The following is a 17,525-nucleotide window of genomic DNA, read 5'->3' on the forward strand; positions in this document are numbered from 1 at the left end:
TAATACTATTATGCACTGAAAGCTCAATTCATTTTGAGTTGACAAATCGTAGCGCGCCACAAAGATATCAGCACGCGCCAACCGCGGCTATCAGTTGTGGCCTCTGCTCAATCAGCCGCAACAGCACGTTCCAACGATTGCCTGCGTCAGCTCCAGCAGGGCAGTTAGACGTAATTATGTACGTGAGACTGCCACGCTCTTATCGGGAAAATTTCTTCGTAAGTTGTCATCTGAAACTGCTGTTTAGGTTTTGTGAATCGACTAACGCTTACAATCGGCGGAAGTACTCAAGTTCGCACCTGTGCTATCCTTACATATACGCATTTTTTCTACTACAGCACTCGTCCTTGCAGCGGCAGGCATCGCAAGCTTGTTGATCTTAGGAACAGGTTTGGCTTTGTGAATAAGCTTTTTTTGTTTACGCCAAAATTTTTTCGTAAGTTCGCTTTGCCATTGGCTCGCCGCCTTGGGTAGTGATATGTCTGGCATCCGGATTGGTTAAAATTCTTTCTTACGAAAAATTCTAGGGTAAGAAGTTTTTGTGAATTCGGGCCCAGATTCTTAAGCGCAATACGTACAAAGCGCCACAGCTCATCGGAAGTAGTGCATGATGCAACAGCCTACCCTCTGGTGACGCCATCTCGTGGCTTTCGACATCAAGTTCTACAGCTGTCAGTGCTCCCTGACCACACTACCCCAAATTCTAGTACACTGTAATGCTACTATACGCCTCCTTAAGAAGATCCCGGAATCTCGTATTCCGGAATCCAAGATTTAAGGATACATGAATTTCTTTACCGTGATTCCGGGATCTTCTTACGTAAGAAGACCCGGAATCACAGCAGGAGAGTTCTGGGTGGTGGTTCCCTACTGAAAAAAAGAAACGAAAAAAGCGTTATTCCCCAAAGCTTCTATATCCAATAACATTTAATGACGTATGGGAAAAATGGGCTTTTATATGCAGCCCCATATGTTTCTCTCCGGATTATTGCATATGGAGAGTTATGGGCCATATGCGTTTTTACAATAGGGCTGCATAGGTTCAAACAGCGTTGGCAATGCAAGTACCCCAAGAGCGTTGATTTCCGAACGCCGGACAGTCGCGCCACCCGCTCGTTCTTCCCGAAGCTCGCGTACTGGACTTTCATGGCCCTTCTCGTCTTGCCAAACCGCTTGATCGAGGCCTGCTGCACCAAGTTTCATTATGGCAGCGTCACCATGGCTCGGCAAGGCGAGCACTCCACTATGCCACTCGTTCAAATGGCTCAGAAAGGACACGGGCTTCAGGTTGTGCTACACTTTCACCGTCAAGTCACCCGTGTGTGCTCCTCAAGTGGTACTACTTGCTGCCGTCCACGAGCATTTAATTTCAGCTTTTGTTTAACCAATATCGCACCTTCGTGCCACTCATTGAAATGAATGCGATCGTTCGTAAAATTTTCGTTTATTCTCTTTAGGATACTGGTACAGGGTGCCATATACATGTCGCACCCAGAGCAAAATCTGTCACGGATGAAAATACAAAACAACATCGCAAGAAAAAAGACCAATAAATGAAACTCATGAAAAATACAACTCCAAATTTCTTTGAAGGCAAGTCAAGCCATCAGCACCACTGAAAACATTCGGACCAAGGCTATTCCATTGAACTACAGTGCGAACAAAGAATAAATATTTTTATTCATCAACTCGTGCGTCATAGGGAAAAAAAAGCATGGCACTGATTTGTGCGAGGAGAAATTCTTCCACGTTGGAGCAAGCATGACGATGAGTCCAAGTTAAATTTACCGTTCGACAAGTGATAAAACAACTTTATGCGGGCTGTTTTTCTCCGTACATTTAGCGCTTGTAGTCCTGCCCTTTTCAGCGGGGCTGTTGCGGTAATCGTGCCAATCGTCGCTGCATTGCTGCTGTTGCAGCACGCACGCATTGTTGCGTTAATTCTGGTTCACTGAGCTCGCGTGACACACGCACACACAAATGCTCGTTTTACCCATACACCTTGCTCAACCTGGTAGTACGCTTTGAGGAGACCCGAAACTATGCTGCGTAGCCAGCTGCCTGCAAAATGCTTCGCATAACGTCGATTCCAACAGGGCATGGGATCGGCGCGTTCTTTATTCTTTCTCAGGAGAAAGGAGGCTGGCTGCATGCACGCCTCATGTACACCTGGGAGCCAAAGTATACGGACCACAGGATCGCCGAAAGAAGTGAATTTCTTCGTAATTAGCAAGTATAAACTGGAATTGATGAGTACAACGAAAACTTCGCAATGCCAACTTTGGACTGCTGTCCTCAATTTAAAGTTGCGTTCATAGGCAGAGGAAAAAAAACGGCTTTTGGCGCAACCCCTGGCCCGTATACTTTTGCTCACGGGTGTACGTTTCTGTAGTGAGTGTCGCTACATTGCCATTGCTAATCGTAATACATTCAGCGTGACGCGGTTGCTGCCGGAATTTTTTTAAAGCGGTTCTTTTATCTTCAGCATCTACATAAAGAGGATCGGCTGCTGGACTAGTTGCTACGTGACATTTGGAGCGGAACGAGCGCAACGAACGCTTTTCCGTTTACTCTGTTTCGTACCTTTTTCTTGCACTGTTTCCGCTTAAACTTGTCATATGTTTTCAATTGTCAACATTATCAATCGACAATTCGACACACATGATGGCAGTTTGTAATGTGCCTCTCGAGCGCAAGTTGTGCTTTTTATGAAAGTGGAAATTCAGGATACTGAGGAATTGATTCTATTTACGTCATACCCACAGCGCTTCATGGCATTACAGGAGGGGAGGGGGAGTAAAAAAAAAAGATTGCAATGCATACAGAGTGGTAGCAAGCATGAGCAGCGCAAGAAGAAATCGTAAACATATAACAGCGGCAAATAAAATCTTCACAATCGATCAAGAAAGGTTAACATACTCTAGTGCTTTAGCAAAATGTATACATCAATAAACGTAGAATAACCTAAAAAATAAAGCACGAAAATATAAAGTAGTACTCAACAAAAGCTTACTGTGTACCAACAGCTACAAACAAAAATAAATCACAAGTAAGAACCTAATAAATACAGTAGTGATCACAGGGAGCAGCACGAATACTCAAATTCAGAGAATTATTTGGCAAGAGCAAACAAGATTTTATTATATGACGTAATTGCCACAGACTTACCTAATCGATTCCATTTTAGCGAAAAAAGGACATGATGAATAACTCTGTTCTGCACGCGAATTTCAATACATTTTACTCGTGGTGAACTCTATGTGAATGATAGTTAGGTTCCTTTATGCAAATATGACTGTCAATACGAACTTTTGCATGATAGTTACTGTGAAAAACTTTAATCGAAGTCTGCGTCATGGACAATATAGTGTGTCTCATTCAAATAGTACTCTCTTGTGCCGGGGACTGAAATTTCTATCATAACATACAGAAACAAATCGAACAGCTAAATTATGTAATCCAAATAAGGTAAGGCGTACAGACACGGACACAATACAAGAGAAGTGGACAACAAAAACGTCGACTTTCAACTGAAGGAAGCACTGAGGCGAAAAACGAAAGAAGACTCATCGGCGCATGCTCTGGAATAGTAGCACCACGTCTAAATCGGGTACACGTGCTGGCCTACGTGAGAAATAACTGTTGAGGCCTTTTATGTCTTCCTTATGTAAGGTGATCGAAGGCTGACTCACGCACGCACTTCCACCATTATTGATATGCCAAGCCTCGACAATTAGACGCGTATCTACATTCCTATGCCTGTACAATATCGCGCATAAACTAAATAATAAAGCACGAAAATATAAAGTAGTACTCAACAAAAGCTTACTGTGTACCAACAGCTACAAACAAAAATAAATCACAAGTAAGAACCTAATAAATACAGTAGTGACCACAGGGAGCAGCACGAATATTCAAATTCAGAGAGAATTATTTGACAAGAGCAAACAAGATTTTATTATATGATGTAATTGCCACAGACTTACCTAATCGATTCCATTTTAGCGAAAAAAGGACATGATGAATAACTCTGTTCTGCACGCGAATTTCAATACATTTTACTCGTGCCAATACTTTACTCGAACTCTGGCGAGCAGTTACAATCTTGGCAGTCTTGGCAATGTAAGGAAAGAGTGGAGGCGATCCATCAGTTTAAAACCTTTTATGTTCCATTTGCCCCTGATACGCCGCCCTGTTTGCTCTACGTAGAAATGGCCACAGCTAAAGGGAACTTTATAAACCACACCCATACGACAGTCGGTAAAATTGTTGTTCTTTATGTGCTTCACTGGACAAACATCTGTTCTTTTTTTGCCATTAACCTGCTCCTTTTTCCTCTGCACGGCAGCGCATATCTTACTTAGCTTATTGGGAGCAGTGAGAACAACATTAACACCATATCTACTTGCAACCTTCTTAAGCGTGTGCGATACTGAATGAATGTAACGAATAGCCACGACTCTTTTCTTGATATTACTGCTTTCTGTAATCACGTCCATCCCCCGCGAAATCGACTTCTTTAGGCGTGCAGCTACAATGGCCACTGCCACGCTAGTGCTTCCTTTTGTTGATAATCGGCGTTTGTGTTGTCCACTTCTCTTCTCTTGTGTCCGTTGTCTGCACGCCTTACCTCTTTTTGCATTAAGAATCCTTACCAACTAGCTCAGCTTTTTGTCGTTCTAAATTATGTACCCGTTCAAGTTTTGCTCTGTCGTGCACAGAACACATGCGTAATAAAGAACAGAACGTATGTATGTTCTATAAAGCGATTCTTTAGTTGACGTACTCTACAACGTACTCTAAACTCCTGCATTCCGGCGAAGGAAAACCCTACTGTCGGCCCTGCCTTGCCTGTTAGATAGTTAACATGTCATTGCCAATTTAAATTAGAGGTAAAATAAACACCTAAATATTGGTATTCGGTAGCATTAGTTATATTGACCTTGTTAATCATGTATGAAGTTTGAGAGTGTAGCTTTTTACGAGTGAATTCCAAATAGGCTGTTCATGGCTAAGTGTAAGGATATAAACAGCAATGCAATCGTGCAGTTAAGCTACTTCGCTTCAACAAAAAAATACCAGTATTCTGCAGTAGAAGTTTGCTGGACCAGGAGAAGCTGTCGATGCCATGGCTGTATCGGGAAGAAAATAACAACGTCTGTTCGTGCATACAAAAGAACCAAAATGTATTCTTAGGCTGCATCAATTGCAGCATATAAAGCACATTTATTGGCGAACCTTTCAGCACACACAGAACAATCGTGAAAAGCACTGCGACGGTTGAGTCCTTTCATTCCTAAATATAAGCATGCAGATTGCCGCAATCATGCATCTTGTACCGTATGAGTTTGTCGTAACTCTGGAAGTACTTGCAGTGCAAGACCCCCGCGGGCTTCCAACGCCTCTGCTGTCGCTTAACTTAGGTTTTTCATTGCATAAAAAATACGAGATTGTACTTCGAATTATATCATTGTGTTAGAAATAGAACATTGTTAACCTAACGTTAGGCGAAAGAATATATGCTATTGGCATACGCAGGGGCTTCTTATGATTAAAAATATTTTACAATTTTCGAGGAAACAAAACCTGTACAATGTAAATACCTGGAAACTAAAATTTGGAGTTGAAAAATTGCGTAATTTCATTAACTACGATTTCCCTTCAATAAATTGGTGGGCATTTTGTAATGGTATATTTGGGACCAGTTGTCAATGCACGTACACTTATTACGATACAGTGGGCTTTAATTTTTCGACAGAGTGACCTAGCTGGTTTACATGTACGTTTGCACAAAGGAAACTGCGGTATAGATTCTATTTGATTTGTGATTATTAAACTGTAGCCTAAGAAAATTTTGCATTCAGAAAGATTAACAGCAATAGAGTGTAATATTGGGCGAGTTGAATGTATTTCAGCGTAAAAGAAGCGCAAAAATAATGACAACATACACAGGGCAGGTTCACGGTTTTACCGTGAACAACGGTAAAAACCGTTGTTCACGGTTTTTACCGTGAACAACGTTAGAAGTGTAGAGCTTGTAATCGCCGTGAATTCTGATCGAAAACGAAGACACGGTGCTATGCAGGGTGATCATTTTTACGGTTTACAGAAATTTAAAGAATGCCCTGTTGCAGACATAATTCTAGTCCTTGAGCTGTACTATTCAGAGAAGCGGAAATTACACGACAATTCGTAACACATATTGAAGAATTCACAAAAATCCAACAATTATCTTTGAATTATTTACTGTACGGCACATGTTGCAATTAACGAATTGTAGCCGGTGAGCTTACAATGCGTATCCACTTGGAATGAACTTCCAGAATGACGTCAGTTTGGAGATATGCGCCATCAAAGGTGCCCTAAAATGCACTGTTGTTCCTGTTGCTTTCTTAACAAGTCTCTCCTATGCACTGAAGTACAAAAGTAAATGGAAAGCCCATATATGTCGTACCACACCATGGGTAATCTCTCGCGACAGGTGTCATCCTGCAAATTCATTTCAAGTGGATACGTCTTGCAAGAAATATGTGCCGTAAAGTAATTAGTTATGAAGTTAATTAGTGAATTTGTGTTAATTAGTTGAATATTTCAGTCGATTTCTCGTGCTAGTAATGTCAGCCTGTTTCAATAATCCAGCTGCAGGACCAAAATTTTGCTGTCTGCGACGGACAATTTTCCCAAATTTCAGGAAACTTGAAAATGATCGCCCTATATATATATATTGTGACGGAAGCGACATGGACGCGAAGGATACATTTACGAAATATATACAGAGGAGGCTAGGGCAAGAGATGTCCGATCCGGCCCAAGTGCTCGCGTCTTCATCGTCGTCTTTGTCGCTCTGCCAAGCATCGCGTTGATCCATGTATGGATTGCTCCGTAACATCACTCTCCGGCGGCTGAAGTGCCGTCCTGGCGCTTGCTATGAAGGCGAGGAGCTAGAAGAGCAGTATGGCTTCAGCCGGGAAACATGAACAACTTCAGTTGGCAGCGATGAGGTCGTAGAAGCAGCATCCGGGAGTAAAATTTGGTAATTTACGTCACCGAGTTGACGAAGAACCTTGTAGGGCCCGGGGTAACGTGAGAGTAGCTTCTCTGATAGGCCAATGCGGCGGCAAGGCGACCATAGGAGGACCAGAGAGCCAGGCGTGAAGTGCACGCTTCTGTGTCGGCTGTCGTAACGGGACTTCTGGGCTGCTTGCGAAGCAGAAAGCCGATCGTGGGCAAGTTGACGAGCTGCACGGGCTTGAGCTGCGAGCCGAAGGAAGGAAGGTCTCGAAGTGCAATGCAGGATGTCGGGCAAACAGCAGATAAAACGGTGAATACCCAGTGGTGTCATGCCGGGAGGAATTGTACGCAAAGGTAACAAATGGTAACGTGCAGTCCCAGCCACGGTGATCTGGTGAAACATACATGGCCAGCATCTCGGTTAGCGTTCGGTTCAGGTGCTCGGTCAATCCATTCGTCGGCGGATGATAAGCGGTGGAGATCTTATGTTCAGTGGAGCAGGCACGAAAGATGTCATCTACCACTTTTGATAGGAAGTACCTCCCGCGATCGGTGAGGAGCTGCCGAGGGGCGCCTTGATGTAGAATTACATCGTGTAGGAGAAAGTCAGCGACGTCTGTAGAACAGCTTGTTGGCAATGTCAGGGTCAGTGAGGTCGGGAGCATCGACAGGTTGACGTGATAAGCAATCAGTGTCATGGTGCAATCGTCATGACTTGGAGTGCACAGCAAACGAGTATTCTTGAAGCCGTAAGGCTCAGCGGCTGAGACGTCCAGACGATCCTTCAGCGACGAAAGCCAGCATAGAACATGATGGTCGGTAATTACAGAAAAAGTTCGGCCAAACAAGTAAGGTCTGAATTGGGTGACAGCCCACATTAAAGCCAGGCACTCTCGTTCAGTGATGGAAAGGTTTCGTTCGGATGAGGACAGAAGGCGACTGGTGTAGGTGATGACACGTTCCTTGCCGTGCTGTGTTAGGCCAAGGACAGCCCCAATTCCATGACCGCTGGCATCAGTGCGAAGTTCCGTAGGCAATGAGGGGTCGAAATGGGCCAGTATTGGTGGTGTAGTGAGTAGGCGGACGAGGGCAGAAAACGAAGCTTCTTGTTCGGGTCACCACACGAAAGGAACGTCCATCTTGAAGAGTTCCGTTAGAGCGCGGGCGATGTCCGCGAAGTTCCGGACAAAGCGACGGAAGTAGGAACATAATCCTACGAAACTGCGGACGTCTTTGGCTGAACGCGGCACGGGAAATTGTTGCACTGCTCGCACCTGGTCGGTATCTGGTTGAACACCGGCAGCATTGACGAGGTCAGCAAGCACACTTATCTCGCGCCGCCAGAAATGGCACTTGGCGGAGTTCAGCTGAAGGGTGGCTCTTCGGAAGACGGAAAGAACGGCCGATAAACGGGTGAGGTGGCTCTCAAACGTAGCCGAGTAAACAATCACATCGTGTAAATAGCATAGTGTCACAAAAGAGCGCCTAATCCAAGCGCGCGCCGCGTGTCACGCAAGCCAGCGAAAGAACACGCCGGCCTCACGGCAACTTCAACAGAGGGGGAGAGCGCATACGCCTCAAACAACAACGCGAACTACGGCGCCGAAACGTCTGGAAGAGCCTCGACGAACCGACGTTAACCAGAGAGAGAGAGAGAGAGATCACACGCGCGCGCCGAGACGCCTTCTCACCCGGCGAGTCGACAGACATTACTACCGCGTGAGCATACACCAACAGGATGAGTCATCACCCCCCCTCGAGAATGCTCCGACAGCGGCGGTCGAAGGTACGAGAAAAGACTCGAAGCTTCCCAAGCTTTGGCCATGCTACGAGATCACGACACCGATAGGAAAGTTCGTGAACGCCTGTGGAAGCTATATAACCGCCGTGCGAGAATCAGAGGGTGGAATTCGGGAATTCAGGAGTTCAGTCCGAACCGGTGAAGTGATGTAACGTGAATACCTAGCATCTGCGGAAGAAGGGGATTCCCCGGCAAGCTAGTCGACGAGTTTATCGAGCGTCTGCATTTCCGGAAGAAGTTCTTTCTTCGAGATTTGCCCGAGCTACGCCGAGATCGTCTTGACTCTAAAACCAACCCAGTACGGTGAATACGATTGGACACTTAGTGTTCCTATTTATTTTGTAGTTTACGTGTTGGACTCTTAGTGCTTGTCGTTAATTATTTTCTTGTGTTTCTTAATACCCATCTGATTTGTATTGTGTTGTGTGTAGCCTAAGTGTGCAAGTGTGTGTGTAACTGCCTAGTGTGAAGAATATATTTTCTTGTGTTGTGATAACTCTGGGCTCTGACTCGGTCTTTGGACAGCAACCGGCGTTCGCTGGCGCACCAGAGGGCCCAACCTTAATTGTCCTTGCTTTCGTGGGATTATTTTCGGAAGCTGATAAGTCGGCTTTGGAATTTGGTCCGGCGTCTGCGCCTCGTTCACGGGGTCTGTGACAATATTTCTGGCGTCCACGACAGGGCCTTTCTGGTGCAAATTGTGTGTCCATAGACGGGAGAAAGAGCCTAGGGTCGTTTACATTGCCATTGTAAACGATTTTGCGTGTTGCACACGTTTTGCTAACTTGTGTGCAGAGAGCAGTTCGATTGTTGAAATCTAGGCAGATAATTTTTGCACGTGGCTAGATTTTTGAAAGGAATCGTGTACCTCGAGAAATTAGTTGCCCTTGGTGAGAAGATGGGTTTTTCCGGAGCGGAACTACGGAAGTCGGTTAGCCTGAGGCAAAAAGAAGCTTTAGAAAGAGAGAAGCTAGCGGCTGAACGGGACAAAGAAAGAAGAGAGGCGAAGGAACGACAGATCAGAGAACAAAGAGAAGCGGAAATAGCTGAGAGAGAAAGACAAAGACAGCATGAGTTAGAACTCGAACGACTTCGTTTGCAGCAGCGCACAGACGCTCCCGCCTGGGCAAGTGTCGATAGCACTGAAAGGGAAGAAAATAGCTTCCGTCCGAACCCAAGCAAACTGCTTGTGGCATTCGATGAAAGAAAAGATGACTTGGATGCTTACTTGCACAGATTTGAGGCAGTTGCTAAAAGCAAGAATTGGCCAGAGGATCAATGGGCCACTGCGTCGAGCACGTGTTTGAATGGCGAAGCACTTAGTGTGTACGGTAGGCTGACGCCAACCGATGCCTCTAATTATGGAAGGGTGAAAGCCGCTCTACTGAAGAGATTTAGGTTCACTGTAGAAGGTTTCCGAGACAAGTTTAGGACTGGAAAGCCCGCCGATGGCGAGACAGCCACGCAATTTGCCGCGCGGCTCAGTCACTATTTTGATAGGTGGACCGAACTTTCAGAGACTGCACGGTCTTTTGACTGCAAAGCTTTTGATCAAGGAGCAATTCCTCATCAGTTGCCACCCGAGCCTGTCACTCTATCTGAAAGAAAGGAAAGCTAAATCGCTTCAAGATATGTTGGAATTGGCAGACCAATTTTTGGAAGCACAGGGAGGCACCAATCTCTCCAAGATCGGAAAAGAGGAGCCAGGGGACACAAATAAACTGACATCCGATGAAAGGAGAAACCCTCAGAAACCTGTTTCGAGGTGTTATCTCTGTAACCGACTGGGCCATCATGCTAACAACTGTCGGAGCAATTTTACGCGCCCCAATGACGTCAAATGTTTTAAATGTGGGCGAACGGGGCACAGAGCCGATTCATGTCGCAACGGAGTGAAGGAAACTCCCCAAGCATCCTGTGTGTATGCCCCGCCAAAACATCACGAAGAAGACATAAACGACGGCTTTGTAGAACTTCGAGACGGAAAAACAATTCCGGTCGTTAATGCGGTGGTGACCCAACGCCCCGAATTTCCCGATAAGGGAATGCCCGTACTTGCCGGAAAAATAGCAGACAAACAAATTACGGTTTTACGAGATACCGGCACCAGCACAGTGATCGTGCGAAGGGACCTGGTCAAAGACAGTGAGCTCACGGGCGAAACCAGTTTAGTTTTCCTGATCGATGGTACGACTTGGAAGCTTACTGAAGCCAAGATTGAGGTCGAGACCCCCTACTACAGTGGGAGTGTCACTGCTATTTGTATGAACAGCCCACTGTACGACCTAATTGTAGGGAACATCGAGGGAGTTCGCGCCCCAGACGATCCGAAACCTTTGGAAGAAGAGTCGAAGATCGAACCCTCGACAACCGAAGGAGGTCGCGGAAACACATCAACTGCTGACGAGAACAACGCGGCAGCTGTCTTCCGAGCTCGAGCGAAGACTCCAACAAGGCCTTTCCAGCTCCCTTGCACGCCCGATTCCGAAAATAAATCCACCGGGACTCATAATCAGAATTCGAAACCCTTCCATCGAAAAACCAAGGACCGGAAATTTAAATTTAAGAATCGTTGACGATTATCTGTGGTGCAAAGTGTTTTGGTTGAGTGCACTGAGTTTTTATTTATATATCATGGACATAGTGTTTGTTTGTCTCCATGGGGCGGAGTTCTTCTCTTCTATCGACTTACGCAGCGGCTATTGGCAAGTCCCCATGGCACCTGAAGACCAACCTAAAACGGCCTTTGTAACACCAGATGGCCTATATGAATTTCGTGTTATGCCTTTTGGGCTTTGCAACGCCCCCGCAACATTTGAGCGTATGATGGACAACCTTTTGCGTGGTCTCAAGTGGAAAACGTGCCTGTGCTACTTAGATGATGTGGTTATTTTTTGCCCGATTTTCCCACCCATCTCTGTAGGCTAGAGGAAGTGTTACGGTGCCTAACATCCGCCGGCCTTCAGTTCAACCTGAAGAAATGCCACTTTGGCGCAAGTCAGCTCACCATCCTTGGCCACGCGGTATCTAAACACGGTATTCTTCCTGACGCCGCCAAGCTCCGCGCAGTTGCTGATTTTCCCAAACCTTCCTCCGTACTAGAACTTCGCAGCTTCCTTGGCCTGTGCTCTTCCTTTCGCCGCTTCATTCGGAATTTTGCGTCCATCACCGCTCCCTTGAATCAGCTTCTACGGAGCGACTTGAACGATTACGCCTGGTCGTCCGCTTGTGACGATGCCTTCCAAGAGTTGCGTCGTCGACTGACCTCGCCGCCTATACTGCTTCACTTCGATCCGACAGCTCCTACAGAAGTACACACCGACGCCAGCGGTGTTGGACTCGGCGCTGTGCTCGCGCAGCGCAAATCTGGATTCGTCGAGTACGTCGTTGCATACGCAAGCCACACCCTCACCAAAGCCGAGAAGAATTATTCCGTTACGGAGAAGGAGTGTTTGGCCATAATATGGGCACTTGGTAAATTTCGACCTTACCTTTATGGACGCCCCTTCGACGTGATTACAGATCACCATGCACTTTGTTGGCTGTCCACGTTGAAGGACCCCTCAAGTCGATTAGCTCGTTGGGCTTTGCGGTTGCAAGATTTCGACGTGCGCGTTGTCTACAGGTCTCGCAGCCGCCACACCGATGCCGACGCGCTTTCCCGTCCGCCCATGTCAACCGAAAGCGATAGCTGCCTCTCTGCCGTTGACCAGGTGCTTTCGTTCCCAGCAGGCTGCGACATGACTTCGGAGCAACGCAAGGATGCCTGGATTAGTGATCTTATCCGTTTCCTTTCAAACCCTTCGATTGTTCCTCCACCTTCTCGAGCTTTGCGCCGTCAAGCGTCTCACTTCGAAATTCGGGATGGACTTCTCTATCGCGGGAATTACGCCTCTGACGTCCGCAAGTGGTTGCTGGTCATACCTCGACATCTTCGTGGTGAAATATATTCTGCCTTACATACTGACCCGCAGTGTGCATATGCGGGTGTCTTCAAGACGTACACCCGGCTTCGCTTCAGGTTTTATTGGCGTGGCATGTACACCTTTGTGTGCAAATACATTCGGTCGTGCCCTCAGTGCCAACGCCGCAAAGTTCCTGCTCAGCATGCCTCTGGTCCGCTCCAGCCAATCCCGTGTCCGGCCAGGCCCTTCGATCGCATTGGCATTGACCTGTATGTATTGACCCTTCCGAGCACGGCTTCCGGAAACCGATGGATAGTCGTCGCCATCGACCGTTTGACGCGATACGCAAAAACAGCCGCTCTGCCTGCTGCCACCGCTCGTGAAATAGCATCCTTCCTCCTGAAAAACTTTATTCTCCGTCACGGTGCACCTCGCGAACTTTTGAGTGATAGAGGACATGTCTTCCTCTCCGAAGTCGTAAACGCGCTCCTTGCTGAATGTCGCATCGTTCATCGCACCACCACCGCCTACCATCCTCAAACTAATGGCTTGACCGAAAGATTTAACCGCACCCTTGGCGACATGCTCTCCAAATACGTCGCCTCTGATCACACTGATTGGGACCTCATTTTGCCATTCATCACGTTCGCCTACAACACAGCAGCACAGGCGACCACAAGCTTCTCCCCATTCTTCCTCTTGTATGGCCGCGAACCTTCGACTACCCTCGACACCATTCTTCTGTACAGACCCGACTCATCCGAATGTACGCCCATCTCTGAAGCTGCCCGCCGCGGAGAGGAATGCCGTCAGCTCGCCCGTTCCTTTACAGCCGTCGACCAATGGCAACAAAAATCTCGACGTGACGATGATCACCCGCATTGTCACTTTCTTCCGGACTCCCTTGTGTGGCTTTGGGTTCCTGCCGTTCCTGCTGGACTCTCATCCAAGCTCAAAATATCAAGGACCCTACCGTGTTGTAGCACAGACATCGCCTGTGAACTATATTGTCGAGCCTGTCACGCCACCTACGTACCAACGCTGCCGTGGTCGTGAAACCGTCCACGTACAACGCCTGAAGCCGTATTACTACCCAATGATTCTATGTTCACCATGAGTCGCCAGGATGGCTCCTTTTCCGATGGAGGGCGATTGTAGTGAAGAGGAATACCCGGCGCTGCAGCCACATCGCCAGTCGCCCGGTAGGCGCGAGCTCGAGATTGCCTGAGCTGTTCTGGTTGAGACAAGCTGCGTGCTGTTCTCTTGTCTTGTATTGAATATATTTTTTTTTAAGTTATTACATACTGCGGACACGAAGTCCATCCAAGGTGTCTAAAATACGCTATTAGAACACAAGAATAAAACAATGTCCATACAACAAAGTGCTGCGAGGAAACGGCAATAATGCTGATACGAGAAGTAAACAATCGTGTTACAAGTTTAATAAAGGCAAGTCATTCCAGTCATTCAAGTCATTCCAAAATAGGGGGTTAGAGCATTTGGTGATGTTGGCGAGTAGGTCTTGTTATTAGTGAACTTACATGCAATGCCGGGTCGAGTGCCAATTTGTTATTAGGTAACTGAGAAAGAAAGTCAAGCCGTAATTTTTTTTCGACGCGATTCAAGTGTAGGAATAATTTTACACTTCATTAGTTCAGTTGGCGAGTCGAATGTGGAAAATTTGTTGTAAACAAACCGGATAGTCTGTCATTGGATTCGTTCAAATTTCTTTATGCTACATTGAGTGTAGGGATCCCAGATAATACAGGCGCACTCGAGCTTTGGTCGAATTAAGTAGTAATAAGCGAGCAGTTTAACAGAGGATGGGGCGTATTTAAGCTTGTATTTGAGAAAGCACTGTTTACGGAAAGCAGAGAAAGATATATTTTGCACGTGAACATTTCGGGACAGGTTGCTGAAAAGGGTGTCACCTAAGTATTTATAGCTGGTAACCTTAGTAAGTGCAGAGGAGCCAAGCACGAGATGTTTTCTTGCGGGAAATCGGATGAAAAACACTTTTTTCAACATTCAAGGCCATCCCCCATATAGTGCACCAATATATAATGTGGGAACAGCACACTCCCACAGCCCACGCCAGCAAGCCTCCGTCGAGGCCAGCCATGGACGCGTATATATATATATATATATATATATATATATATATATATATATATATATATAATCAGAAGCACAGCTTCGCGGTTATCTTAGGTTTATTTGCCCAACAGTTTCGGTTGGTGGACCGACCTTTATATATATATATGTATATATATGTATTTACATACACACAAATTGTTACGTATAAAAATCCACCGGCACGACTATATGCTGGTGTATTAACAAGCACATAGGCATGTAGCGCTGCCGTTCGAAAATTATCAGCTGAATCATTTCAGGGCAATGGCGAGGTGGTCTCTGAGGGGCAAAAAAGAATGAACTAGAACCAAACGGAAAAGCAGTTGGTGCTGAGTTATTTCAACTGGAAGAAAGCTGAAGAGAAACGGAGAGTCACAGGTTTAGACGAGGTTCTCGTTAGGCTGATTATTGAGCTAGGATCAAAAAGTAAGGAAGCTCTGTTGAAAGCAGTAGAAAAATGCTTGCATGATAGGCGAATACCAGACAGCTGGCGACAAAGTAGAATAACTTTAATTGATAAAGGTAAGGGGGAAAAGGGTACAATTCACTCGTATAGACCGTTGACCATTACATCGGTAATATACAGGTTAGCAATGCAGGCGATTAAATTGAAGCTGCAAGCATGGGGCAGAGAATAATGGCATATTGGGAGTACTTCAGAATGGTTTCAGAATCGGTAGGCGGCTCGATGATAACTTATTTGCCCTTACTCAGTGTATTGAAATATCCAGAAAAGAAAGGAGACTACTATATGTGACTTTTCTAGACATTACCGGAGCGTATGACAACGTAGATCGCAGCATTTTGTTGAATATTCTAGAAGGAGAAGGTATCGGCAACGACTGCATACAGCTATTGAGGGAGATTTACCGAGAAAATACTGTGCGTTGAATGGGAACGGATCATGAACGTGGATAAAGTTGATATCAACAAGGGACTGAGAGGGCTGCCCTTTATCGCCGCTGCTGTTTACGATGTACGTGGTAAGGATGGAAAGTGCGCTAGAAGAAATCAATATCGGGTTTAACCTTTCATACGAACAAGCCGGCACAACAGTTGAGCAGCAGCTTCAAGGTTTATTTTATGCGGACGACAATGTGCATGTTGCTTGCTAACAAGCAAAGTGATATGCAACGTCTCGCTGATATCTGTGGAGAAGAATGTGAGAAGTTAGGATTAAAATTTAGCGTTAAAAATCAGGTTTTATGGTATTCAATGAAAACAGTGAACAGACAGTGTTGATTCAGGGCCAGGACATACCTCGGGTAAAAGAATACAAATACCTTGGTATATGGTCAAACGAAGGCGATAGATATCTGGAGACACAGGAGAAAAACCACAACAGCAAAGGGGAAGAGAAATGCGGCCATAATTAAACACAGGGCGCTACGGGGATGCAATAGGTACGAGGTGCTCCGGGGTATGTGGAAAGGTGTCATGGTTCCAGGGCTTACATTTGGAAATGCGGTTGTTTGCTTGAAGTCAGGAGTACAATCAGGACTCGATGGCAACCATGGTCAGTGGGACGCCTCGCGTTGGGCGCCCACGGGAAGACTACTATTGAAGCTGTGCAGGGTGATATGGGCTGGACAAACTTTGAAGCAAGGGAGGCTCTGAGTAAAATTGATTTTGAAGAACCACTGAGGAAAATGGAAGAAAGTAGATGGGGTGCAAGAGTATTCAGGTATTTGTACGGGCAAAACATTGACTCACAGTGGAGGAAAAGAACTAGAAAGCTTACCAGCAAATATGCGACCGGTGTGGCCAGAAACATGGCAAGAAAGAACGTCAAACGCAAAGTGAGAGAGGCTGAGAGAAGGTTACGGGTGGCGGCAATGGAAAAGAAACTTGCTATGACTAACTACCTCAAAGGAAAAAGGGAAATCAGGACACAAACAATTTATGATAACTCAAAGGGAAGCTCCTTACTTTTCGAAGCGAGATGAGGATGCCTTAGAACGCGCAGTTATAAAGCGACCAAGGACGGAGCCACATGTGCTTGCTGTGGTAAAGCTAGAGAAACGGTGGAACATGTTTTATTAGAATGTGAAGAAATCTACCCAGCTGCAAGTCTAGCCTCCTCTGACGTCCTTGAAGTCCTTGGGTTCAGGGATAGCACGGGCAAAGTAAACATGTCAGCTGTGAGATTAGTAACAGGCGGTTGGAGGTTTGGTGGCAGAAAAGTAGGGAGACCACAAACAACGCAGACGTACAGAAAGAGTTCCCAGTAATGGTTCAAAAAGGTTGATGCCCGGAATCCTTTGTATTTGTGTGTTTCTCAAAAATAAAGGTAGGGCATTAAGCAAAATAATAACAAGAGCTTGGTGGTGCAACCCACCACCCCGTTTCAAAGGGGACGCTATTAGCATCCATCCATCCATCCAGCTAAGCAGTGGAACGACAGAGCCATTAACACTCTAATGCTTCGCTGAGTTTCATAATTAACTATTTTCATCTAAGCACGGTAATATCAAAGAATAGCCCATTTTTGATACACTGGAGCAAACGTTCACCTCTGCAGTCATGTGCATTGTTATGCATAAGCACCAAGCACACTGTCCTATCATCTTCTTTCCTCCCTTGCGGAATGTTCCCAAAATGAAATAATGTTCTGAGAGCTAGCCCAAGCAGCAGTTGCTCTATCGCGTAGTACTTAACACACACGTACTACG

The 17,525-nt window shown here is 46.0% G+C and overlaps 1 protein-coding gene across 1 annotated transcript in view; it reads left to right on the forward strand.

The window, feature by feature from the left end:
- LOC119462558 (uncharacterized) overlaps positions 1-17,525 on the forward strand; it is a 181,919-nt gene that overhangs the window by 103,149 nt on the left and 61,245 nt on the right. The window lies entirely within an intron of this gene.

Source organism: Dermacentor silvarum, chromosome 8 (assembly GCF_013339745.2).
Source record: "Dermacentor silvarum isolate Dsil-2018 chromosome 8, BIME_Dsil_1.4, whole genome shotgun sequence".
NCBI lineage: Eukaryota > Metazoa > Arthropoda > Arachnida > Ixodida > Ixodidae > Dermacentor > Dermacentor silvarum.